Source organism: Dromiciops gliroides, chromosome 1, assembly GCF_019393635.1.
Source record: "Dromiciops gliroides isolate mDroGli1 chromosome 1, mDroGli1.pri, whole genome shotgun sequence".
NCBI lineage: Eukaryota > Metazoa > Chordata > Mammalia > Microbiotheria > Microbiotheriidae > Dromiciops > Dromiciops gliroides.
Genome location: NC_057861.1, coordinates 670,717,495 through 670,742,107, shown reverse-complemented (window position 1 = coordinate 670,742,107; position 24,613 = coordinate 670,717,495). Strand labels below are relative to the sequence as shown.

Below are 24,613 nucleotides of genomic sequence, written 5' to 3'. Positions count from 1 at the left end.
TTTAATCTCTATCTGCCTCAGTTTTCTCGGCTATAAAATGGGAATAATAATAGTACCTACCTCATGGGATTGTTTTGAGGATCAAATGAGATAAATGTAAAGCACCAAGCAATGCCTGGCACGTTGTTGTTCTTTTTCAGTTGTTTTTCAGTTAAGTACAACTTTTTGTGACCCCATTTGGGGGTTTCCTTGGCAAAGATACTGGAGTGGTTTGCCATTTCCTCCTCCAACTCATTTTACAGATAAGGAAACTAAGGCAAACAGGGTAAATCAGCTTGCCCAGAATCACACAGCAAGTAGGTGTCTGAGGCTGGATTTGAATTCTGGAAGATGAATGTTCCTGACTTCAGGCCCTGAACTCTAACCACTTCACCACTTAACTACCCACCTGGCACATAGTAGGTCATTAAGAAATGCTTGTTTCCTTCCTCTACCAATGTGCTGTCATAATGAAAGGCTGAAGATCTGTAGGGGTGAGTTGAGGTAGAAAAATAGACATCTCAGCGACACTCACTGTGTCCTGCCCCTGATCCAGTACTGACGGCTGATCTCCCTGTCTTGATTCCAACGTCTGGCCTCCAAATTCCCACTCCCACCTTAGACCTGTAGGTTTGGTTTATACACACTTGGATCTCATCCCTTGTGATAGCATAGTGATGAGGTGAGCTCACAAGGTCGTTGAAATAAATGCCATCTGCAGGGGGCGGCTAGGTGGCGCAGTGGATAAAGCACCAGCCCTGGATTCAGGAGGACCTGAGTTCAAATATGGCCTCAGACACTTGACACTTACTAGCTGTGTGACCCTGGGCAAGTCACTTACCCCCCATTGCCCCATAAAAAAAATGAAATAAATGCCATCTGAAAGAATATTTGACTATTTACTATGTGGCAGACATAATGCTAAACATCGGGATTACAAAAAAGGGCAAAAACAAAGCCCTCCCTGCCCTCAAGGAGTTTAAATTCTAGTGGGGGACACAACATGTGAGTCACTTCTATGTCTAAGGTATGTACAGAGTAGATTGAAGATAATCTCAGGGAAGAAACTACTCTAAACTGGGGGTACAGGGAAAGGTCTTCTGCAAAGGGTAAGATTTGAGCTGGGTCCTGAAAGAAGCCAGGGAAACTAAGTCAGCACAAGGGGGAGATTCAGCAAAGGCACTGGGGAGGCTTTGGATGGAATATGGTGAGAAACAGCCTGCATCCAGGCCCGCTGCTCTCTCCATTCCTTGCACCACCCAGCTGCTTCATCACACCACCTATAGATGATATAGGCATGAAAGAGATGCTAACTGAACCCACAGGGGCTGATGAGATCTCCAGGTGAGATTGTATGGAGTGAAAAGAGGAGGGGCCTCCGGACAGAGGATTGGGGAACACCTAGAGGAGTGCAGGAGGCAGCTCAAACCATCTCAGGAAGGCCTAGTCTTAAATTTTCAATGTGAGTATTTGCACCTGGGAAATTGGGCAAATATTACAAATGTTTTGTCTGGGTTTAAGAAACTGATAGATAAGGGGCAGCTAGGTAGTATGGTGGATAAAGCACCCGGTCTTTGATTCAGGAGGACCTTAGTTCAAATCTGACCTCAGACATTTGACACTTACTAGCTGTGTGACCCTGGGCAAGTCACTTAACCTTCATTGCCCTGCAAAAAAAAAGAAAGAAAGTGATAGATAAAATGTTGTTAATGCAGATTAACTTGAGTGTGCCAATGCACATCCTTTTTTTTTGTTTGTTTGTTTTTCCCTCCAAGAGTACTGATTGTTAAATATTTACCAGCACACCAGTGAGGGGTGAAGAGGCAGGAAAGGGGACTGAGAAGGAGCATTTAGACAGATAGGAGTAGAATAGGGAGAGAGCAGTGTCATGAAAACCTAGAGAGGAGAGAGAATCTGGGAAGAAAAGGGAGCAATAGTGTCAGAGAGTGCCACAGAGAGGTCAGGAAGGAGAAAGGTTGAGCAAAGGCCATTAGATCTGGCAGTTAGCGGGATTGTTGGTAGCTTTTGGAAAGGGCAGCTTCAGTTGAATGATGAAGTCAGAACTCAGATTTCAGAGGGTTTAGAGGAGAGGAAGAGGAGAGGAAATAGGACACTGAAGGACATTTTATAATCCTTAAGACTACTGAAATGGCAGTTGCTGTTATTATCACCAGTATATATCAGCTCCCTTTTGGGGAAGAAGTCACTGGCCTCATTCATTCACTTCCTCAAAAGCCCAGAAGGCCTAAAGGGAGAGAAGTGACCTTTAGTTGTTGTACTGGTAGAGGCCATAGCCTCTGAAGGAGGAGAGGTTTGGGTTGGAAGAGAGAGGGAAGGCAGTGAGTGCCTCCTTCAGGGTCAGAGCATTACCTTCTTAGTCAATAGCATTATTATCCTCTCACTGTCATTCACTTAGGATTGACTTCTGTTGCAGACTGAAGCCCATCCACAACTGCCCATCCGGTGTGATTCTTGTCTGTGCCCCCAAATTTGACAATCGATGCGCTTGGAAGCCTTCCTTGATTTCTGCAGACATCTCCAGGGTCCCAATGAAGCGCTCTAGCGGTCCAGCTGCCCTTCCTGGCCCTTGGCCGCACCTTCTCTTCCCATCATTCTCATTTGCAAACTGTTTTAAAGTTTATACCAGAGTTTCTTGACAACACCCTTATGAGGTAGAGACTTTAAGTATCTGTAGTCCCCTTCTGATTTTTTTTCTTTTTCTTTTGAACTTGACCCTTTTCTCTTCCTCGTATCTCCTCCCTCCCCCCATTCCAGAGTTTTAAGTGTTTTCTTTTACTCTCCCTTTCACTCTCCCTCCCCTCCCCTCCCCTCCAGTGTAGGCATTTGTTTATATATGATCCCTATGCTTATGACTTCTCCCTCACTTATCATTCCCTTTCTCATACACTCTCATCTCATATTTTCTCTCCGATGTCCTGACCCATTGAGTATATGAAAATATGTACAGGTGACCATACATATACTTACCTGACTCCATGGTATCATGGAGTGTGTGTCTCTGTGTGTGTGTGAATGTATGTGGAAATGTATTCAAGCTTCTGTTATCCAATTGAGTTAAAAGTGAGGCTTAAAGAGGGAGAAAAATTTGAAACTAGAAATCTTATAAAAACAAATGTTAAAAACTATCTCTAAATGTTACTGGAAAATAATAAAATATTTATATGGAAAAAAAAAGTGAGGCTTATGCAACGGGTAGTAAGGTGGTGCAGTGGATAAGCCCTGGCCCTGGATTCAGGAGGACCTGGGTTCAAATCTGAACTCAGACACTTGACACTTACTAGCTGTGTGACCCTGGGCAAGTCACTTAGCCCTAGTTGCCCCCTCCCCAAAAGTGAGACTTATGGGATGCTTGTTCCCTCCAGCCCCCTTCCCCTTTTTTTATACTCTTCATCTCATGCACCCCCCCCTTATGTGAGACAGTGAATTCCCTCCTCTTCCTCTTTTCCTCCCTAATAGAATACCCTACCCCTCCTACTTCCTTCTGCTCCTAAGACCATCAAAATAGAACAAAGACAAAGCCTTCTTCTACCTCACCCCCATCTTACTTAGTTTTCTTTATTACCTTTGAAGATATTAAGGTTCAGAGAGTTTCTTCTGTCCCTTAAATGTAAACCATTAATCCTCACATAGTTCCTTTCAAATGCATGTACTTTTCTGTTTCTCTTGTGTCCATTTGAAAGCATTTATACACTTTTAGCCTTTCATCAGGCAAATTTTAGTAAAGGCCTGTTTTTTGACCTATTGGATATACTTAGTTGTTGTTTGTTTTCTTTTCTGGATAGGTTATTCTTGGTTGTAAGCCTTTTGGAGTATCATATTCCAAGATCTCCTCTTCTTTATTATAATAGCTGCAAAGCCTTGGCTTATCCTGATCATGGCTCCTTGACACTTTGTTATTATTATTATCTTATTTATTTTTGACATCAATTTTTTTAAACTTCGTGTTCCAAATTCTCTTCCTCCCTCCTTCTTGACCCTTTCCCTCAAGAACACAAGCAAAATACATCAGCAGTTGTGCAAAACATTCCACATTAATGGCTCCTTGACACTTGAATGCTTCTTTTTTGATTGCTTGAAGTTTTTTTTTTTTTTAACTTAGAAGTGGTGGATTTTAACTAAGATATTCCTGGGAGTTTTTATTTTGGTGTTTCTTTCAGGAGATAAGTGGTAGATTCTTCCTATTTTTCCTTTACCATCTGATTCTACATATGACATCCAAGCTTTAATTTTTTTTAGTCATAATTTTCAGGTAGTCCAATCTTAGATGATCTCTCTTTGATCTCTTCCAGAAGAGTTGTTTTTTGATAACATAGACCTTATGTTTTCTTCCATTTTTTCAATCTTTTGATTTTTGTTTTTGTTTTTTAACATTTCTTGTTGTCTCGTTGAGTTGTTGCTTTCTATTTGGCCCAGTCTAATTTTCAGGGAGTTCAGTTTTCAAGTAAGGTTTACCATTATCTCTTCTAAGTAATATTCTTTGTGCTATCTTTTTCTCCCTAGCTGTTCCCTTTTGTATCTCATTTCATTTGTTCCAGATACTTTTGTGGCAGCTAAGTGGTACAATAGATAGAGTCCTGGGTCTGGATCGAGAAAGACTCATCTTCTCTAGTTCAAATCTGGCCTCAGATACTTATTAACTGTGTGACCCTGGGCAAGTCACTTAAACCAATTTGCCTCAGTTTTCTCATCTGTGAAATGAGCTGGAGAAGGAAATGGCAAACCACTCTAGTATCCCTGCCCAAGAAAACTCTTATGGCTAGGACATTCTTATCTCTGAGACTTGGACTTGTGGAGTCACACTCTGCTGGGTGTTTATCTCTTAGGCTTCTTTCAAGCCCAAAGTACTTCTTCATTATGTTTGTTTGTTTTTTCTTTTCTTTTCTTTTCTCATATCTCCAGCTTCAGTTTCTGGAGTAGGCACTTACACATGGATCAAACTCTGCTCCCATTCTCCTGGATGGTATATAGTAAGTACGAGTTTGATATCTAAGACTAGATGTCACCTTCCATAGGAACTGTCTCCTATTGTGAGCTGGGCCCTGGCTGCCTGAATGCTAGGTCAGGTGCCCACTGCTTACCTGCTAGTCTGACCTTTTCTCCTGCTGCTGATTGGGTCCTTGGGGTCACCCTGTGTTGAGTTCTGCTCAGGTCCTGTCTCCTGCCTCAGATAGTTCCCCATGGCTACCCAATGTTGGCCATACTAACTCCATTTTTTTTTTTTTTAGTGAGGCAATGGGGGTTAAGTGACTTGCCCAGGGTCACACAGCTAGTAAATGTCAAGTGTCTGAGGCCGGATTTGAACTCAGGTATTCCTGAATCCAGGGCCAGTGCTCTATCCACTGCTCCACCTAGCCGCCCCTTATACTAACTCCATTTTAAAGATAAATAAATAGAAGCTCAGAGACATGGACTTATCTCCTGATGTTTGTATAACCAATAAATGTCAGAGCCAGGTTGCTTCCAAAGTCAGGTCTTTTTTTTTTTTTCTCCTCCAATCATTACGAATAGGAGATCTTTCCAGACCTACTTTACCTTATGCCCAGCTCAACTCACCAATCCCATCCGAACTTTTCAAAAGCATTCTCTTCTTATTCTCATCCCCTTCTTCCCACCACTTACCTCTGGACCTTTGGTCATGTTATTCTTCCTACCTGGAATCACCTCCTTCCCAAATCCTATTCATTCTTCAAGGCTCAGCTTGCATTCCCCTTTCATAATCACAAAGCCTTTGTTTTTTTCTGGCCTAATAGGAAGCATCAGAAGGGGATCGTGGCATGGTAGATAGAGGGTAAACCTCAGAGTCAGGAGCATCTATCGTTTAGCATCTAGTATAATAATTGCTTAATATCTGATAACTCCTGCTGGAGGAGATATAAAAGTTAGATAAGACATTCTCTCTGCCTTCAGGTCTCCATTGAACTAACAGTCTAATAGAGGGGTAATTATACTACAAATAATATAGAAATGCCTCAGAGAATTGTAAATGAAATGTTAAGTGGGTGAATGGGGTCCTGTAGGATTTTCAATGGGGTAGGGAGGTATAGCTAAAAAGAGATCCCCAGGCTTTGGAAATAGTAGTTTAAAAAATGTAGCCTAGGGGCAGCTAGATGGTGCAGTGGATAAAGCACTGGCCCTGGATTCAGGAGTACCTGAGTTCAAATCCAGCCTCAGACACTTGACACTTACTAGCTGTGTGACCCTGGGCAAGTCACTTAACCCCCATTGCCCCGCAAAAAAAAAAAATGTAGGCTAAACGCAGGGGAGTGGGAATAGTTTTGCTGCATTGGAAAATACAAAGAGGTATGGATTAATGTGAATAATGAATCCCCTGAAGCGGCTGCATGAATTGACACTATAGGAAGTTATAATTATATAAAATATGGCAATTGGTTCCAGCCGAGTGGAAAAATGCAGTGAGAATTTCTATGCTTGATTGGTATACCGGAGGGAAGTTGTGTGAGAAGACTGGAAAAGTCTGGTGGCACTAGAACTGTTTTACTTAATATTTCAAGCCACTTAACCTCTCTCAGATTCTGTTTTTGTAATCTGTAAAATGGGAATAATAACAGCACCTGTCTCATAGGGTTGTTTTGAGGATAAAGTGAGGTAGCCTATAGAAAGCACTTTCCCTAACCCTAGCCCACCTTTATCATCATCGTCATCACAAAGAGTCTTAAATACTAAGAGGTTTGAAGTTTACCTCATTCAACATCCTCATCTCTGTCCCCTTGCTCATATTGGAAGTCCGCTTCATTTGGAATGACTTTCCCCTCTCCCCCTTCTTTGCTGTATATGTATACACTTTTTTTTTTTTTTTGCTGGCCAATGAGGCTTACATGACTTGCCCAGGGTCACACAGCTAGCAAATGTCAAGTGGCTGAGGCCGGACCTGAACTCAGGTCCCTTCGAATTCAGGGCCAGCACCTTGTCTACTTCACCACCTAGCCACCCCCGCCTGTATACGTTTTGAGTACCAGTTAACATCCCACCTCGTAGAGCCCTGGAATCTGAACTGGAAGCACGGCAGTCAACAGTGTGCTAGATCTGGAGTCCAGGAGAGATGGGAGTTCAAATCCCGGCTCTGAGAGTTTCGAATTGTTTATTACCTCAATAATAGTTTTCCCATCTGTAAAGTAAGAAAGTAGGATTGTTGTGAGGGAAGCACTCTGAAAACCTCAAGGTATTATTTATACAAGGGTAAGTTATGATTAAGGGCTGATGGAAAGAAGAGCAGAATATAAAATACCAGAGGTAGAAGCTGGAAAAGGCCTCTCCTAGTATTTGGAAGCGAGAGGGACCTTAGAGATTATCTAGTTGGTTTTATCGTTGAGTTAATTGAAGATTGAAAAGTTAAGTGACTTGCCCTTGGTATTCAGTGACCCAGATCAAGGGTAATTGAAAGGGTTTTGAGTGCAGGAGGAGGAAAGGATTGGGGGAGTCTTTGCCCACACGGGGTGGGGCTAATGGAAGCCTAACTGTATGATCTTTGATTAATCTAGGAAGGCTTCCTGGGGGAAGTAGCCTGTTTGAGTTATTAAGTTGAGGTTAGGACTGTGACACTACCAGGCAGGTTTCCAAGAGAGCAGGAGGGAGCCCAGGATGCTTTTGTGAATGGATGTTACCACCAGCTGATGCTGGGGACTTCCTCTCCATCCCCCTCAGTCACTCAGAGTCCCCCGGTTTCTCTGAACTCCTCCCCCACGCCCTTTCTTCTCTGTGGTCTGTGGAAAAGTTTGTTTGTGGCAACTGTTACTACAATATGCTACTTCCCCCTCCCCAAGGGGCCCACAATTGCCCTCTGACTATTGGACAGAGTCCGGCACTGGCCCCTGTTGGGAGGAGCAAGTGTCTGGAGAAGGGAACTGCCCAGAAATCTCTTGCACATTCTTTTTGGTGCCTCCTATCCGACTACCCTGCTCCCTCCAGCGGGAAGGGCTTTGGACTGGGCCTACCGAAGGAGACAGCCCCAGTTCTATGGGACAAGGTACAAACAAAATGGCTTGAGAAACATTCATGGGATCATGAGATTTAAAGCTGGAAGGAACATTGCAGATTCTCTAATGCAATCCCTTCATTTAAGAGATAACAAAACTAGCCCAAGGGAGGGAAGTGATCTGCCTAAGGCCAGGAATTCAAACCCAGCTTCTCAGAATCTCAGAAATGATGGGGACCTTTGACTCATGTCCCTCTCCTACAACAGTCTGGACAACGGATCATTTGGACTCCAATTGAAGACTTCCATTACCTCCCCAAACAGTCCATTGTACTTTGGGATACATTCCACTTTTGAGTGGATAGTCCCTGCAAGCAAGAAACCTCGAGATCTTTAGGGGCCGAGCCATGCTGCTCACTTCATTTCTGCTGACTGTTCAACCTCCATACAAGCTGCCCTGTTCTCCTGTGGAGACTCCCTGCCCTTTCTAGTACTGCCTTATGTTTTATCTTCTCATGTAGGCTTCTTAAGAGCAGGGACTGTCTTGTTTTCTCATTTTTGTATCACCAGCATTCAGCGTGGAGGCTGGCGCATGTTTGGAACTAAATCTATCATCTATCTACCTATCTATCTATCCATCTATCTACCTATCTCCCTCTCTCTCTTTATCCATCCATCTATCTATCATCTATCTACCTATCTATCTATCCATCTATCTACCTCTCTATCTACCTATCTATCCATCCATCCATCCATCTTTCTACCTATCTACCTCTCTATCTCTCTATCATCTATCCACCTATCATCTATAGTTATATAACATCTACTATGTGCCAGGCATTGTGCTAAGTACTTTACAAATATTATTTTATTTGATCCTGACAACAGTCCTGGGAGTTTGGTGCTATTATTGTCCCCATTTTATGGCCCAAGAACCTGAGGTAAACAAATTAAGTGACTTGCTTAAGGTCACACAGCTAGTAAGTATCTGAGGTCAGATTTGAAGTGAGGTCTTCCTGATCCCAAACCCAATGCTCTGTACACTTTGCCATCTATTCATTACCTACTGTCATCTATTTATCTATCTCTAAGAGGAATTTTTTTTATTACATCAAGCAGAAATCTGCAACTCTGAAATTTCCAGATGTTCATCTTTCTTTTATTCACAGAGCCCTCCCTTCATATCTGAAAGTAGCTGTCATGTCATTCCTAAGCCTCTTCTCTAGACTGAAAATCCCTAATTCCTTCAATTGGGTCTTATGTAACCTTCTCCAGCACATTCCTATCCTGGTTGCCCTCCTCCAGTAAAGCTCCAAACTCCTACCTTCCTAAAATGGAACACCCAGAACTGAGCCCGGTCCTGCATATCCAGCCAGACCAGGACAGAAGATCTATCACTTCGAAGCTTCTAAATCCTCTCTTAATGAAGCCTACCCACTCATCAAAGGCTGAATCAAATAGCAAGGTGATTCCTCTCTCACACCTCAGATTAGTTAGTAAAGAACTCTCTATGGCAGATCATGCAGAGTTTGTGCCTTTCCAATGTACTCTCTACCTCAGATCATGCAGTCTGAGCCTTTCTAATGTACCCATCAGGCAGAGTGATTTAGTGGCAAGAGCACTGAGTTTGGAGCCAGTGGCAGGAATAAATGGAGCTTTCCTTAAAATGATAAGCAGTATACACCTAAAACCATCAGCAAGCATTATATGTGATGGGGATAAGTTAGAGGCCTTCCCAATAAGATCAGAGGTGAAACAGGGATGTCCATGATCACCTCTATTATTCAATATTGTACTAGAAATGTTAGTTTTAGCAATAAGAGAAGAAAAAGAAACTGAATTAGAATAGGCAAGGAGGAAACAAAACTATCCCTCTTTGCAGATGATATGATGGTATACTTAAAGAATCCTAGAGAAGCAACTAAAAACTACTTAGAACAATTAACAAACTTTGGCAAAGTTGCAGGATATAAAATAAACCTGCATAAATCATCAGCATTTCGATATATGACCAACAAGCACAGCAGCAAGAGATAGAAAGAGAAATTCCATTTAAAATAATTGTAGACAGTATAAAATAGTTGGGAGTCTATCTGCCAAGGCAAACCTAGGAACCATATGAAGACAATTACAAAACACTTTTCACACAAATAAAATCAGATCTAATTAATTGGAAAAATATCAATTGCTCATAGACTGAGCTAATATAATAAAAATGACAATCCTACTTAAATTAATTTACTTATTCAGTCCCATACCAATTAAACTACCTAAAATTATTTTATAGAGCTAGAAAAAATAATAACAAAATTCATCTGGAAGATTAAAAAGGTCAAGAAAAAGGGAAGAATGAAAGGTCAAGAGAACTAATGAAAAAAAATGCACAGGAAGTAAGTGGGGCTAGCAGTACCAAATCTAAACTATACTATAAAGCAGTATTTATCAAGAAATGGAGTCATTGGCTCTGGATTCAAATCCCAGCTCTGCTATCCACTCTGTTTGTGTGTGTGTGTGTGTGTGTGTGTGTGTGTGTGTGAGAGAGAGAGAGAGAGAGAGAGAGAGAAAGAGAGAGAGAGACAGAGACAGAGAGAGAGATTGAGAGGGAGGGCGGGAGGGAGGGAGAGACAGAAACAGAGAGACAGAGACACTCTGGGCATGTCATTCAAATTCTCCAGGCACCATATTCCTTGTCTATAAAATGAGAGATTAGGTTCATATGATAGCTAAGATCTTTTCTAGGTCTATATTATAAGTATTATTTTGTACTATAGTTACTGTTTATTTTATTCCCCCTTACAAGGCTTCACTCTCAAATTGAACAGAGATTCACACTTTCTATCTTCCCTAGGGTATATAGCATACAAACCTTGAAGGTGCTCGGGCGCCTAATGTTTCTATTACATCACATTGATTCTCATAATGTTACTACAAGTCTCACAAACTACTATAGCTAGACAGAGATCATTTGGTGGTAGATTTAGGGGTGTTTGGAGTCTCTAGGCTCATCAGTTACAGCAGGCCTGAGCCCTCACAAAAGACTATTAATTGTGAGATTATTTAAGGACTATGTTGAATAGATTGCTAAATCTCTTTATATGTATATAATAGAGGCCATTAAGAACTGTGTCACATGGACTTTATTAGTGGTACTCTTTAGTGCAAGGCACTGGGGTATACACTCAAAGGGGACAATTCTTGACTCTCTCCAGAGAGCTTTCTAGAATTCAGGATACAGATATGCCAAATGTACCAAAGATGATTTTCTGAGGATAGCAAATCTTTAACTGGGGGAACACTATAAAGGGTGTTGAGCATTCCTGGAGCTAAACTGACCTCTTTTGGACATTTCCAGGGACATATGTGCTCAGTATTTAAGAATTTGTGCTATGGGAGATGAAATAATCCCCTTATTAGTCCCTTCGGCTCTTTGGGTGGCAAGGGAAGAATGTTGATTTCTTAGCTAGGAAGAGTAAGTAGCCCACATAGTAGGTCCCATTACACACTCTCTCTCTCCCCATTATCTGAGCCTGTGGGGATGCTATGAGGTTCTCTCTTGGGCTCCCAGAAAGAAGAGTACAAGATGGAGGGGCTCCTCCTCCTCCTCCTTGGCAGCTGTAAGAAGCTGCTTGCTCATGGCCATGACCAATCACATGCTTCAAATAGGGGACCGTGAGCTTGGATCTCAGGACCTCGGCTTCCTCTTCCATTTCTTTTCCTTAACACAGGTTTGTGGTGTGGGGGTGTGTGTGGAGAGATGCAGCTGGTTGGTGCAGTGGATAGAGCACTGGCCCTGGAGTCAGGAGGACCTGAGTTCAAATGTGACCTCAGATACTTGACACTTACTAGCTGTGTAACCCTGGGCAAGTCACTTAACCCCCAAATGCCTTAAAACATCGGGGACATCTCCAGCTATCTCATGGTCCTCTTTGAGAATGAAGGACAAACTACAACAACCACCTTAGCACAGGTGACTTAACATAAATTCTGAGAGATTAACTTTTTGGGAGTGGCTACTTCAGGAATTCAGAAGTTCCTGGATCATTAGGTTAGGGCTGCCTAAGCCCAGGAGAAATTTTCTTTAACTATACCCTCTCTCAGAAGATAACCACTGATAGATAAGAGGGTGAGCCCAAGCCATGCCCTAGCTTTCCAGGAGATACGATGGAGCCCAGGTAAAGTCAAAATGTTTGTGCAGCGGTCCCATGAAAATGTCTTAAATTTGAACATTGGTTTAATAAACCTCTCATAAGAGTGTGAGAGAAGTTATGGGTCACTCTCTCGTGCTTTATGTCTTTGTCATCACACCCTACGAGTCTTTCGTGTTTCAAGTGTTTCTCTTGTTTGTGTGGAGGAAAGAAATAGCTGTCAAACCGGATCCACCTTATACACAGAGACTTTCTGAGCCCTTTTGTGGAGGGGGGGGGGAATCTACATAAGATCCAAGTCCAGGCTTTGAGGGGGCATAAATAATGAAGAAGAGACAGTGAAAAAGAGTCTGATCACTCACTTTAGTGGGTGAGCATCCCTATGAATGAACGCAGTCTGTGTGTGAACCCAGATCTGGTAATGGGAAAGAGAGCCATACCCTGACCCTCACAGAGCCCAGGGGATTTGTTGCTGTACTACTTTTCCTTATTACCATAGCTCCCGCTTATCTAACACATTGGTTCTCAAAGTGTGGTCGGGTACTGCTGCCCTATTTGGGGGTCCTCAAAATCAAAATGATTTTCATAATAATATTAAGATGTCTAATTCCAATATGACAAATAATAATAGATATAAACCACATAAGCAACAGCTCTTTAGGGAGTATCCTTAGTAATTTTTAAGCGTATAAAGGGGTCCTGAGACCAAAAAGTTTGAGAACCTCTCATCTAGTGCTTACAAAACACTTTCCTCATAACAAGGCAGTGGAGTCAGTAGTATAGGTGACATTGATGAGAAAACTGAGGCTCAGAGAGGTGACTTGCCCAAGGTCATATCTAGTAAGTGGCAGAACTGGGCACCAATTCCATCTCTTAGCTTCCTTTCAGCTCATTAATCCTCTCCTCTGTTGCCCAACTTGAACTAATATTAATTTTGGAAGGATTTATTGGCAAGAGAGGATTCAAGTTTCAATCTTTATATCCATCCAGGAGAGCAGCAGAATATTCCCACGGTTTCTGTGGATTACTAGGCAGCTCTCAAGCTTTTTAGATGTCTATAATAATAATAATAATAATAGTTAATATTTGTACTGCACTTTAGTACTCCTTTGAGCCTTATGATTTCCATTTTAAATGTATTAGGTAGCCCAGGATCCACCAAAGGCCCTGGCCTCACATGGATTGGGTTCCATCCTGATGGCTGAGCACCAAGAGCATCAGTTTCTCTTTCAGGCACTCTCCTCCCACCCCAGAGTAAAATGCTGAGGAAATCTGAATAGAGCTTAGGTCTAGGTTTCCCCAGATGTGGGTAGAAACAGGAACCTCATCTCCAACATAAGGGATACAGGGGACAGTGTGGATATAGAGTATGGGACAGCTATTATTTTAGCCACCACAGAAAAAAGTACAACTTATGAAAGACACACAGATGTCCATAAACACATATAGAGTCATAAAGTGCTCAGAAAGCCCATTTGACTTGCTAGCCCTCCCTGGGAAGGGAAAGGCACTTTGTGGAACTGAACAAGGATTTCCCATTCACCTTCCATTTTCACTGTTGAGCAACATGCATCAATAAAACAGAGGCCTGGCAAGACCCAGATCTCCTGGCTCCTCATGAAATGGCTTTAGGCCGTCAGCTAAAGAATAGTCTTCTTCCTTCTCCAAATTGTATGCTATTGAGCAAATCTCCCCCTGGGAGGCCAGTGACCCAATCTCAAACCAAAGTAACTTTTCATCTCTCCCTAACTCAGAATCATTCATGAGGTAAACTCCAAGGCTGGGAGTATCCATTCTCAGAATCTCTGGTTTTTGTTTTGTGCTAAGAAAAGGAAACAGAAAGGTAGAAAAAGACATCCAGGAAATGAAGATCCAGAACTCCCCAGTCCCACCCCACCCCCACCCCCAGGGTCATCTGGGCAGGGACTGTCATATGCTTCTTCTCTAAGGCACCATTTTTCTGCTCCTAACTGGGATGGAATGTAGACATTCTCTTCTCCTTTTTTGCTGCACTCTGGTCTGAAAAGACAAGGAAGAGAAGCAGGGAGGAGGAGTGAGTGGAGAAAAAAAACAAGCCACTTCACTGACCACACCAAAGTGCTTCCTCCAATGAATTTTTATCTTCCTGTGCCTCAGTCAACCAACCTTCCTAAGGAGGCCCAGTTTCATAAGTGCAATGTGGGGGATGTCAATGTCCAAAGCAGAAGTCCAGCTCCTGGGGAGGTGTCCTTCCAATTCACCCCCTTCAGTCTCATCAAGTTGATCCTGTAGAATTCATCAACTTGATCAGGAGCTCCCTTGCTCAAAGTCGATTATATATAACTTCTATTACTTCCAGGGTAAAATACAAATGCCTCAGGCTAACAATGAAGCCCTTTAGAATTAGACCTTCCAGACTAGCTTTCTAGCTTTCCTTCATAGTGTTCTCTAGCTTAACTAGACCATTGATTTAGTTAATTCTATCTTCTACTTCTGTGTGCTCTTTGTGTGTGTGTGTGTGTGTGTGTGTGTGTGTATGAGCATTTGGGGTTAAGTGACTTGCCCAGGGTCACACAGCTAGTAAGTGTCAAGTGTCTGAGGTTGGATTTGAACTCAGGTACTCCTGAATCCAGGGCTGGTGCTCTATCCACTGTGCCACCTACCTTCCCCTTCTGTGTGTTCTTACAAGCCAAATTCAGTATCTAGAATGCCCTTTGCCTCTCAATGTCCTTATTTTTATTCCAGGCTCAACTCAGATAAAGGAAGGAAGGAAGGAAAGCAAGGAAAGAATAAGAATTTATTTTATTTTTTTCTCAATCAGTTAACATGTATCAAACATCTGCTATGTGTCAGGCACTGTGCTAAACAACTGGGGATACCAAGAGAGGCAAAAGATAATGATGTGGGATGGAATTAGGGTCAAAATGATCCTGAGTCGTCCCCAAAGAATTACAAGACTCAGTGACTCAGTTTCCCAAGTTTTATTGCAATACTGTGAGTGACCACAGGGAGAGAACCAGAAAAGTGGAAAGGTGTCTCTCCAATAGTGAAAGAAAAGACAGTTATATTTATAGTATGGATAAATTGATTATCAGTCTCATTATAATATTCTCCACTTTGGGGAGGTACAGGGGAGGGCTTATCCTAATTTGGAGTTCCTGGGGTCCTAAACCAACCCCAGAGGCGGGTACCTTTTTCAGTGGAAGTGTATTTTTGGGGTTTATGTGTCATAAGGTGAATCTGGGGACAAATTTGGCCTTTTATGGACGTCTCTTTCTGATTCCATGCTTAGTTTCAAAACATCTTCATTTTTCATTAGAATTTCTATACCCTGTCTTGTGTCTTGTTGTTATATGACCTGACCCTTTATGGTCCCATTATGGGTACTGATCACTGTGGGCATGATAACCTAGCATCCTGACTTGTAAGTTATCCATTAACTAGGGTCTGAATCCCTTTTAGAGCTCATATCTGAATTAGAGCTTGTGTCTTAGGTTTTTCTATTAACCGTTTTTTTTTGCCTCCTACATCATTCTCCCTTTTTCATATACCCTGGGAAAAAGGATGAAGATTATCTCTTCTGTTACTGCTTCCTGCTGAGTGGGGGCAAAGTAGGGGCCTACAGGGGGTTTATGAATTGAGGGAGATCTAGGAACCAGAGTTATAAATGCAAGGACCACAACGCAAAACACAAATGATTTACAAACAGACCGAGGGGGCAACAGGGACCCTGATACAGAATAAATCTAAGAGTTCTATGAAAAAAACTGGGTGAAGCAAACAGTTGTGAACAGTTTCAGCCATCCAGGCAACCTTTGTACGAGGAGCTCAACCTTCAGGAGGTGTTCTGAACCATACAGACTGTGCCTCAGTCCAGGACCACATTTGTCAAAGAGTTTGAGCACTTTTCCAATTCTTGTAACCCTAATGCAGTAGAATTAGAAACTTATTCTGTTACCAAAGTTAAATTTGTCATGTTCAAATTACCCAACAAAAGGAATAGTGAGGGCAGCAGTTTTCCAGACCCACCAAAGAAAATTATCTCAGGTTCCTCTTCTGACTCTAGTATGAGAAGAGGCAGTAGCATTCTTACTCTGGAATCCAAATAGCCCAAAGTAACATATGGGCTTAAGAAGTTGGTAGTTAACACTAAAGACTTAGAATCTCCTTGTTATAGGAAGGGGAAATACCTTATGGTAAAATCTAAATATACTTATGGTATATTATGGTATACTTGTGGTAAAACCTAAAATGCATAACTATGTTTCCTAGTTACCTGTCCTCAGGGAACTTCCATTCTAGTAGGGGAGACAAATATATACAAAGGAGCCTGCAGCTCACAGGGATATACTATATCCCAACATACTTGCCCATTCTTACAGCATCTGGAATAAGCATCTAGTAAATGCCCACAGTGTGCTAAGCAAATTTACAACTATTCTTTCATTTGATCCTCATGACAATGTGGGAGGTAGGTGCTATTATTATCCCTATTTTACAGGTGAGAAAACTGAAGCAAACAGAGGTTAAGTGGCTTGCCTAGGATCACACAACTAGTAAGTGTCTGAAGTCAGATTTGAACTCAGGTCTTCCTGATTCCAAACCTAGCATTCTCTCACCCTACTACCTAGCTCTCTCCTTTAATGAAGCTACCACCTAGTCTTATCTCCTTTGTGAAGCCTTCCCCATCCCCACAATTGTTAGCAATTTCTCCCTCCCCAAATTACTTTGAATAGATTTATCTATGCACTTCCCAAATCTCAGTAGAATATAATCTATGTAAAGTGCAGGGATGGTCCCATTTTTTCTGTTATCTCAGTACCTCACCGAAGGTCTCTTACATAGTAGGTGCTTTAGAGGTGTTTATTCATATAAATAGCTGAGTTGAAACAGGAACAACTATCCAACAGGATCAGAGTAGTCAGTAGATTATACCTCCTCTGATAAAGGGCCTCCCAAGGGGTCAAAGTTCCAACAGTCATACAAAGCCATATGCTTTTCAAAGTGCCCTCAGCAAATATTGTCCCCGTTTAAAGATGAAGAAACTAGTGCTGAGAGAAGTTAGGTGGTAGATGTTATATGCCACAGATTCCCCATTTGTCTGAGTTGTCTTCAATACTTCAATCACCTGGGATTTCATAGACATGGGTACTCTCTCCTTTAACGCAGCTTTTTTTTTTTTTTTTGGTGGTGCTATGGGGGTTAAGTGACGTGCCCAGGGCCACACAGCTAGTAAGTGTCAAGTATCTGAGGCCGGATTTGAACTCAGGTACTCCTGAATCCAGGGCCAGCGCTCTATCCACTGTGCCACCTAGCTGCCCCCAACACAGCTTTAACGTAGTCTCTGACCAAGAGAGGGTCTTTGATAGTCACCATGGCTGAGCATTTCATCCCCTTCCAGTCAACCTGGGGAAGAGCCTCTTTTCACTGAACCAGACTAGTTGTCAAGGAATAATGATGATATTAGAGTTTGTCCCTTGTCCTGGACTTAAAGCTTTCTTATCTTGGATTCCACTGCCGTAGCATTTGAGAGCCTAGGGTCAGTGTCACCACTATAAAGAGGATGTTTGTGAAGGCTTAAGCTAACAGGAGAATACTAATAATTTACTTTTGTCTGGGGCTTTACAGTTAAACTTTTCTTACAACACTTCTGAGAAAGAGGTAGTGTGTGTATGTATTCAAAATAAATCAATTGCCCAAACACAAGAGACCAAAAGTACCTAGAAACTGCCTTGATCATCAAACACTTGATCTCCTTGCCAAGTGGATAGATATGACAGCAAGTATATCATCAGTTTAGGATGTAAAGTGATTTGTAAAATGTTATGGAGAAGAATGGTAGAAAATGATGAGAAGTACTAACATAAAACAGAAGCAATAGAGAGAAAAACAGATATAAAGAAGGCTTGATGAGAGACTCAGCCAAGCAAAATCATTTCAAGGGCACTCATGGATGAAGTTAGAAGGATAACAAGCAGAAGAAAAACGGAAAAGATCTGTAAAGGTTTTAATGAGAAACTTCTTTCTCCATTAATGAAGAGAATCTAACACATTTGGTCTTGAATAGCACTGTCCTTCATGGGATGCCTGAGGAATTAGAAATAGTACTAAAGAGGGGCAGCTAGGTGGTTCAGTAAATGGAGCACTAGCTTTGGAGTCAGGAAGACCTTAATTCAAATTTGGCCTCAAACACTTACTAGCCTCAAAAAAGAAAGGAAAAAAGGAAGGAAGAAAGAAAGGAAGAAAGAGAGAGAAAGAAAGTAATAGTGATGTAGGAGGCAAAAAAGGGTTGATAGAAAAACCTAAGACCCAAGCTTTAATTCAGATATAAGCTCTAAAAGGGAGTCAATCCCCAGTTAATGGATAACTTATACTAGGTTCTTGTACCCACAGAAATCAGTGTCCATAACGGGAACAGAGGGAGAAAGGCCACGATGACTTTAGACTAAAATGACAAGGCTCTAGAAATTCTAAAGAAAAATGATTATATTTTGAAACTAGCCATGGGAATCAGAAAGAGACATGCGCAGAAAAGGCCAGATTTGTCCCCAGATTCACCTTATGACGTGTAAACCCCCAAAACACACCTCCACTGAAAAAGGTACCCACCTCAGGGGTTGGCTTAGGACCCCAGGAACTCCAAATGAGGATAAGCCCTCCCCTGAAACACCCCTAGGTGGAGAATATTATAATGAGAAGGACAGGCCCTCCCCTGTACCTCCCCAAGGTGGAGATTATTATAATGAGACTGATAATCAATTTGTCCATACTATAAATATAACTGTCTTTCCTTTCACTATTTGAGAGATACCTTTCCAATATTCTGGTTCTCTCCCTGTGGTCACCCACAGTATTGCAATAAAACGTAGGAAACTGAGTCACTGAGTCTTGTAATTCTTTTGGGACGACTCCTGATCAATTTTATCCCAAATTTCCATCCCACATCAATAGCACTACAGGATAACAAAACAGGAATTAGGTTATGTAAATACAAAGATTTGTGCTGGAGGCCACACAAATTTGTGGTTGTTGAGGAATCAATTCTTGTCTTTACAGGGCTCTATGCTGGAGGTGACACGATTTTTAGTGTTAAGGGTAAGAGGACAATTCTCAAATTATCTGGTAGCTAGGTGGTGAAGTCAGGAAGACCCGAGTTCACATCCAGCCTCAGACACTTATTATCTGTGTATCCCTGACCAAGTCATTTAAACTCTGCCTCAGTTTCCTCATCTGTAAAATGAGCTTAATAATAGCACCTCTTTCCCAGGGTGGTTGTGAGGATCAAATAAGATAATATTTATAAAGTATTTAGAACAGTGTTAAGCACATAGTAGGTGCTTAATAAAGAATTGTTCCCTTCCCCCCCACCTTCATATATGAAAGTGCATGACTAATATCTACCATGGTTGCTTTTATTTCCCCAAGGGGAGTTAGGGCCACACCTCAGCAAAATGGATTAGTTTTCCCTAAAAGGCAACCAAATTATCCCTAGCACCATATTGACCCATGCCTCCCATGACAGATGTTTGTGGTAGTCTCTGGTTGTATTGGCAATCCCTTTCTGGTTACCCATAAAAGGTGTGGAGTTCAGGCCCCTCCCAGTCAGTGGATGTCTGAAGACCTTGCTATTCATCATCACACCCTGCCCTGCTAACCGGACCCTTTTCCATATGGAAACTGAGATGGATCTCATCCCTAGAAGCCGGGCCACTGTGTCCTTCTTTTTTTTCTTTTCTTTTTTGTGGGGCAATGAGGGTTAAGTGACTTGCCCAGGGTCACACAGCTAGTAAGTGTCAAGTTTCTGAGGCCAAATTTGAACTCAGGTCCTCCTGAATCCAGGGCCCGTGCTTTATCCACTGCACCACCTAGCTGTCTCCCACTGTGTCCTTATTGCACATCCTTGTTATATTTAGGCTAAGCAAACCTCCTTTTATTACCTATAATCTAAGCTCTAGTCCATTTGCAGAAGACTCTCCTCATTGATGGAGAATGATTACTGGATACATGAAGGGTGGCATTGGTGAGAACTTGGGAGAGGAAAGATCCTTGCTTTTCTACATCTTCTCCTTGGAGTCTTTGTCTCCTTCCAGGGACCTTTCCCTAAAGAGAATCTGGAAGCTTGGGTATCCTCTCTTGAAGATGGAAGCCAGAAGAATGAGGATCCTCTTATGCAAATAGACCCAAGACTCAGGTTAAGAGGGTCCCAACATCAAATTCAAACTAATGGGAGGCCAGTGTCTGACTTTAACAGCATATATTATCATCCTTAAATGAGTTCATTATTAGATCTCATGGACTAGAAACAGCCGGTCAATAAATATTTATTAAATGCCTGCTATGTGCCAGGCACTGTCCTAAGTACTGGGGATAAAAATAAAGATAAAAACAAAGTCAGTCCCTGTCCTCAAGGAGCTTACAATCTAATAGGGGAACACAAAACACAAAAGGAAACTGAAAGGGGGTGGTGAAAAGAAGGATGTGGGGGGGAGGGGAGGAGAAGGTACTTGGCATAGGGATATGACAGGGAAGTCCAAAGACCAAAATCAATGTAGTTGATGGGAAATAGGAGCTGCAGAAGGCCTAACTCTAACCCTACATGGTTTATAAGTAAATTACAAACCATCAATGGTATCTACAAAAAGCATGCCAGTATGCATGTGCCAATCAGCTCCACCAGGCACCCGATTTTCCCAGCTTGCTATTCTGGTCCTTGAAAGGCAGCCCATGTGGTAATTCCAGGAAAACTTAGCTCAGTTCAGAATTTCAAGCTCAGTCTGAGTGGCAACAGTCAGAGGTGGCACTGTTTTGTAGTCAAGAAGACAAAGGAGGCTGGAGTCTTTTTTGAAATGTACCAACACCCTAGGCAGCATTTTCCCCAATTGTGTTAAAAATCCTTTTACTGTTATTTTTTAAAAAATGTTTTATTTGTACCTTTTATTTTAATGTCACAGTTATTTCTGGAATACCACAGTACCACCCTCCCTCCCTTCACCTCTACCAACTCAACCCTCTTGTAACAAAGAAAAATAGTTAAAAATACCTGATATAGTCACTCTATCTTATACAACATTTTGAAGTGGAATTCCCCAGCTCTCTACCAAGAGAAGAAAGATGTGTTTCGTTATCTGTTTTCAGGCACTATTATTGTTTTTCATTTGTTCAGAATCTGACTTCCTTTTAGTTGATAAATTCATTTACATTGTGAGAGCACCATTCTTTTTTGTTTTGTTTTGTTTTGTTTTTTTAGTGAGGCAATCGGGGTTAAGTGACTTGCCCAGGGTCACACAGCTAGTAAGTGTTAAGTGTCTGAGGCCGCATTTGAACTCAGGTACTCCTGACTCCAGGACCGGTGCTCTATCCACTGCACCACCTAGCTGCCCCGAGAGCACCATTCTTAAGATTCTACTTATTTCACTCTTCATCGTTTCCTACAAATTGTCTCATGTCTCCCTGAATCACTCACATTCATCATTTTGTACTGCACAAAAATATGTCATTCATTAATATGCCACAAGGCTGATGTTTTTTTTTTTTTAGCTGCTCCCCAACTGATGGGCACTGACCTTCCTTGTAGTTCTTCACTGGTATAAAAAATGTTGACTGTGATAGACTTAGCTCTTCTCAGCAGTGCAATGATCCAAGACAATGCCAAAGAACTCATGATGGAAAATATTCTCCACATCCAGAAAAAAGAACTGTGGATTCTGAATGCAGATTGAACCATACTGTTTCTACTCTTGTTTTTGTTTTTTTCTCTTTTGAGGTTTTCCCCTTGTGTTCTGATTCTTCTTTCACAACATGATTAATGCAGATATGTGTTTAATGTGATTGTACACATATAGCTTATATCAGATTGCTTTATGTCTTGGGGAAAGGGGAGGGAAGGAAGGGAGGGAGGAAAATTTTGGAATTAAAAATCTTATGAAAACAAATGTTGAAAACTGTCTTTACATGTAACTGGAAAATAATAAAATATTTTTATGATTACAAAAAAGTGTTGCTATAAATATTTTGGTATATGTGCCCTGGATTTTTCCATCTTTGATCTCCTTGGGGTAAATGCCATGTGGTAGGCTTGCTGGATCAGAGGCTATGAAGAGGTTAGTCACTTTACTGGCTTAATTCCAGATTGGTCCAGAATGGTTGGATCAGTTTACATAGTTTTACCCACAGTATTCTAATGACTGTGTCTTTCCAACAATGACTTCCCATTTTTTGTTGTCTTTGCTGGCTTGCAGGGTATGAAGTAAAACCTCAGCACTGTTTTAATTTGAATTTCTCTATTAGTACCTTGAAGCATGATTTCATATGTCATTTATATTGTCCAATTCTTTTGAGAACTGTTTTGAAATACCTCTTGATCACTTATCAGAAGTGATCAAATTCACTTATTATTATTCCCCAACAAATAAAACCACTTATTATTATTATTCCCTAATGGGGGAAATGGCCCTGGGTCTTACAGATTTGTTTCTTGATCTTATCAATCTGATTCCCTATCTACCTTGGATATCACATTTTAATCTGATAATCAGCACTAGACTACACCTAATCATTGTCCTGGTACTGTGGCTCAGGGTCCCACAATTTCTCAATCCAAAACCCATTAAATTCTCCCATGTAAATTACCCCTCCCCTGACCATGGACATTGGGGATAAGAGGTAAGAGGCACTTACTTAGGTAAAGCCAAACCTAGAGGGCAAGATCATTTTCTCCCTTAGCTGCCTGGCTCTATTTTATATGTATATATAGAGCATCTACCCTGGAGTCAGGAGGACCTGAGTTCAAATCTGACCTCAGACACTTGACTCTTACTAGCTGTGTAACCCTGGGCAAGTCACTTAACCTCCATTGCCTCACCAATAAATAAATAAATAGATAGATAAACAAACAAACAAATAAATAAAAAAGATGAACAAATAAATAAATGAATGAATAAAAGAATGAATGAATGAATGAATAAAAAAGGGCAGCTAAGTGGTACAGTGGATAAAGGTCTGGGCCTGGAGTCAGGAAGATTCATCTTCATGAGTTCAAATCTTGCCTTAGACACTTATTAATGTTGCAACCCTGGGCAAGTCACTTAATCCTATTTACTTCAGTTTCCTCATCTGTAAATTAAGCTGGAAAAAGAAATGGCAAACAATTTCGGTATCTTTGCCAAGAAAATCCCAAATGGAGTCAGGAAGTTTGACATGACTGAAAACAACTGAATGACAATGAAAATTCTCATTTTAAAAAGGGTGGGGGGAGGAACAGCTAGGTGGCTCAGTGGATAGAGCACTGGCCTTGGAGTCAGGAGGATACGAATTCAAATTCAGCCCCAGACACTTGACACTAGCTGTGTGATCCTGGGCAAGTTACTTAACCCTGATTGTCTCTCAGAAACAAAAAACCCAATACACCCCCCCCCCATATATATAATATATTACATATATGTTTATTATATATATATATATATATATACACATACACACACACACACACACACACACACACACACACACACATAAAGCTGTTTCAGATTTTGAGCACGCCCTCACATGGTGATAAAATTATATCTACCTAGTCAAATGTAGATTCCTTGAGGTCAAGAACACTTCCTTTTGGCTTTGAATTCCTAGCACTGCCTGCTGTGTCCTGCCAATAGTAGGTCACAGTAAATATTGAATTAAATTAGATTGAATATAGGGGTATCAAGCTGGTAGGGTAGGGTCAGGGTTTTGGGGGAGGGAGGGGACCCTGGAGGAAGAGGACCCTGGAGGAAGAGGTACTGAAGAAAGTTGGCTTTTATTTCTCCTCAGACAGAAGGGAGAATGTTGGGTCTGGAATCCAAATTTTACACACACGCACACACACGCATACATGCACACATGTGCACACACAATTGAAATTTTAAAATGAGGATGAGAAAGAACAACAGATATCAAAATGTTAGGGCCTCAGAAGGGGTGGGGGTAACCCTCCCAGGAGCCCAGGTGTCAGTCGGGGGAACTCCCAGGGAAGACAGACAGTTGGCCTGAAGCAAAGAGGGAATTTCCTGTTGATAATCACTCAGCACCTTATCTTCGGTCCCAGATTCCTGCCTTCCCTTTGAGAGAGCAACGTTTATGAGATCCTAGGATTTAGAGGTGGGAGGGACTTTAGAAATCATCTAGCCTAACCCTATTATTTTATGAAAAAAGAAAATGAGTCCAGAAAGGGGGAAAAGACATATTCAAGGTGATGTAGCTAGCAAGGAACCAAGTTGGAATCTTCTTATTTTAAATTATTTTAAATTCACTGCCCCTTTTGCTGCAACATATTACCTTCAAAGTTGTCTTCTGCCTTCCTTCTTTCACCTCTTTTCTTCCCTTCTTACTCATCCTGATTGCTGTCCTGAATGACCAGTCCCATTGGCCTCTTGTGAGTGGCTATCACCCCAGCTGGATGGCCAGTCAGGTTTTGCCACGTGTAGTCTACATGTAGTACATATGCATAGTATAATAGAAAGGATACAGGATTGGGAATCACAAATAATAAGCTCCAGTCCTAATACTATTTCCTCCCTGAGTG

The 24,613-nt window shown here is 41.6% G+C and overlaps 1 long non-coding RNA gene across 3 annotated transcripts; it reads right to left on the bottom strand.

Moving 5' to 3' along the window:
- Positions 1-245: 245 nt before the first annotated feature.
- On the bottom strand, positions 246-24,546 carry LOC122741454. 3 transcript variants are annotated; one of them, XR_006354844.1, is made up of 3 exons: positions 24,367-24,546; positions 6,990-7,126; positions 246-1,646 (listed from the first exon to the last, which is right to left on the bottom strand). It is a non-coding gene; the product is annotated as an uncharacterized LOC122741454 (long non-coding RNA). The 3 variants fall into 3 exon arrangements; XR_006354842.1 differs by lacking the exon at positions 246-1,646 and adding an exon at positions 1,653-2,605; XR_006354843.1 differs by lacking the exon at positions 246-1,646 and adding an exon at positions 4,614-5,743.
- Between the last annotated feature and the right edge of the window lie 67 nt (positions 24,547-24,613).